This window comes from Palaemon carinicauda, chromosome 40, assembly GCF_036898095.1.
Source record: "Palaemon carinicauda isolate YSFRI2023 chromosome 40, ASM3689809v2, whole genome shotgun sequence".
In the NCBI taxonomy this organism is placed as follows: domain Eukaryota; kingdom Metazoa; phylum Arthropoda; class Malacostraca; order Decapoda; family Palaemonidae; genus Palaemon; species Palaemon carinicauda.
In genome coordinates, this window is record NC_090764.1 from 43,147,569 (window position 1) to 43,151,544 (window position 3,976).

A 3,976-nucleotide genomic window follows, 5' to 3' on the forward strand; every position below is an offset into this window, starting at 1 on the left:
CACGAATCACATAGAGAGAGAGAGAGAGAGAGAGAGAGAGAGAGAGAGAGAGAGAGAGAGAGAGAGAGAGCCTTAGGCACCTGTGTGCTAGTGCTAGTATTAGCGAAGTCCAAGGAGAGGCATGGCTCGAGGAGCAGGTGTTTACCAAGACAACAGGTGAATGAAAAAGGTCCAGTTAGGATGATGTTATCGAATGCAATGAGGAAATTCGGAGAACCTGACCAAAGTTTCCGTTACTGGTTCTCTTGTCTATGTATGGCAATGGCAACAATATTTCATAAAGATGTATTGAGATAAAAATAAATAATAGCGTTTGAAGTTGTTACAAGACACTTATATATATATATATATATATATATATATATATATATATATATATATATATATATATATATATATATATATATATATGTGTGTGTGTGTGTGTGTATGTGTATACACACACACACACATATATATATATATATATATATATATATATATATATATATATATATATATATGTGTGTGTATATATATATATGTGTGTGAAGCAAATCAATACATAATTTATAAGCTAATTATTGGGTCAGCTGGTGGGTCGGCATGTTAACCCAAGCTGCTGATATGTAACTCATGAAGCAGTGTTACGTTCGACTTCTTTTATGGTTTTTATCGAAATCATTTAAAGTTATTTTGTCTTTAATTTGAAGAGTCAAAGGTTCGATCCTAATTCTAAGTAAAAAAATGTGTATGTGTGATGATTTAGAAGAGGTCCAACACTTTACCCAAGAACATATTAATGTTTAATAACTAACCTGAGATAAGTTCGACGGAGGATAAACTAAACTAAACGCAATTCATTGACATTTGGACAAAATCATTATTTATCCTATATTTCCTTTAATATTAGTTTGAAAAATATTAACTAATGTAATTCTCTCGTAAACTGATATATAAATGACCTTCGAAAGATCGCTTTACAAAGTTTCCTTGAAACCTTACATCCACTATTAAGTACGTGAAGCCAATTTTTTTTTTTTTATTGGATAACTGCCAAATCTGTCACTCTCCAAGATGGTTATAATACAGGCAAACGCTTATTTGTACTTTTTTTAATACAATGCTTAATCAAAAAGTTTTTACAGCTATATTCTCTAGCATCTAAATCCAAATATAATTTTTCATATTCACAAAAACCATTTACTTACTTAGTTCAATTATTTGGCAATGGGGTATCCTCGGCTTCCTAAACCTATATGTTCTATCATTTACCAAGCAACCATTTCATAAAACTTAAATAGGCGGTTCTCAAATTAGTTTGAATACACAGTTTCCACTCAACTCTAACAAAATTTTCACTTGAAAATTTATTTTAGTTGTACGAATTTTCTAGTCGAAATAGAAAACTGTGCACCAGGGACACACTAGGGAAGAATGGATTTCCTACACGTTCACTGCATGGCATCACAGGACTAAACAATTTGATATGTTAATTAACACATACCAACCAACCCTCCACTCCACCCAACCAAGACTGTACCTAGAGCTATTGTTTATAAACCTCTGGCGTACTATGGGCATCCATATGTCGCATTTAAGAACAGAATTGATAAGATTGCAGAGAATTCTGCACACAAAACAAAACTTGATTTTGTGAAGGGTATATATTCATCCTTGCCGTCCGTTTCTTAGTTTATTTATTTGTTTGTTTGATTGTGAGCAACTTTACACAAAAAACTACAGTATCAATTTTGACCAAACTCAACAATCATGTTGGATGCGTCCCATGGATGAATTAGTATTATTATGGATAAAGCACGTCAAAGTACAAGTACCCAACAGTACTTTTGAAACTAATCGCGGTATTAAGTAAATGGCAAATATTTTTTTAAGTTTTTTTTTTTTATTCTTTTTGTGAACATTCCGCAAAGCTACAAAACCAATTTGAACAAAACTAGAGGACATGTGGGGTATGATGCAAGGCATAACCATTACATTTTGATGAAAATACATCGAATTACAAGTACAAAGGGGAACTGAGAGCAAAATAAGACTGTTTAGCATGGCAAAGGCATGCTCTCTCCTTGATGTCCCACTGGTTTAAAATGTAATAGTATTCTACAGAAATGGTTAAAATTTAAATATCAACAATCTGATATTCTTCAATCTGACCTTTTGAATTATATGATTCTGATCACTATACCATTAATTACTATTGTCAAACCAAACGAATGTTAATGGTTATGATTATTGATCATCAAGGAGGATCGTTCAGAACGAGTTACCCCCTTATACAAACCATCATTTTCTCTTGTTCGTACCCATAGCGAGTGTGGTAACCAGCCTCACCTTGCAGGAAACATTAATAAAAATCCTTTATATTTAGACAGACAATGCATCACACCTCGTAGGGGAATTTTTATGAACGCCCAAAACGAAACTTTCACGGAGAACATATGACCCGTCGACTGTTTCATTGTTTGTGAATAGGTTTTTGTTTATGCATGGGAAGGTTTGGAAAATTATCTTGTTTGTTATTCTTTTCTTTAAAAAAAAATATTTTCTATTACTATGTCAGCTGTATTTTCATTTGGAAGTCGGGGTGGTGACAATAACATTGTCGAAACTGTTAATAATAATTGGAAAATGATGTTCATTTGTGCTTTGGTGTTACCCTTAATAGCATAGATTCCACTCCCACATTGAGGATCTATTGCTTTTAGTATAGGTAAGTATGTAATATATATATATATATATATATATATATATATATATATATATATATATATATACATATATATATACATATATAGATGTGTATATATATATATATATATATATATATATATATATATATATATATATATATAAAATGGAAGTGCACATGTATACAGTTTACATACATGTAGGTGTATATTTACGTATTTAGTAATACAATACAAAAAAAATATTTATACACACACACACACACATATATATATATATATATATATATATATATATATATATATATATATATATATATATATATATATATATACAGTATATATATATATATATATATATATACAGTATATATATATATATATATATATATATATATATATATATATATATATATATACTTTGATATACATATACATAATATATATATATATATATATATATATATATATATATATATATATATATATATATATGTGTGTGTGTGTGTATATATGTGTGTGTGCGTGTGTGTGTGTATAAATATTTTTCATGCATTCTTAACCTTATCTTATTTTTCTAACGCATTCCCTTCAGCCAACAAACATGTTAGTCAATAATCGTGTGTTTGTGTGACCTAACAGACAGAATCAAATTCATCGCCCAGTGTTATTTTTGATGAAAGTGGAAATTTCTGCGACCTCGAAGGATAATTTTAGTCTTCTTTGAATTCGCAAATTCCTTATCGATATCCAACGACAAAATTCTATCCTTTTCTTCAACTCACAACTTCAATCTTTCCTTCCATTCCTCGCTTTGCCGATATCACCACACACATTTCTAAGCATTACATACTTGGCTGATCAGGTGTTCCACTGCATTACTTGAAGATATTTGCACTTGCCGCATCCTTTTGGTTCCTAGCTGCACTTTTAGTTTTCAACTTTACATCCACTCAAACTTCCTTTTTCCCCTCTTGCTGTTCAGCCTCTAACTTTCACCTCTTGCTGCAACTTCGGGGACACCGCCCCATCATCCTGTGCTATATGGGTGCCGAATGGCCTCCTAGACCCCACTGCTGGGTTTTATAGCCAAAATTTATAAATCCAATCCAAATCAAGTAATCTCTGCTATTTTTCAGCAACGTTACTGGCGGTAAAAGCGATCGCTATGACTGACCAACAAAGATACCCAAAATGATGTCGAAACGATTGGAAATGGGACAACGACGATATTAATCGCCTAATTAAAATCTAATTGATTCTGATGAGACGTACAACGAAATTATCCC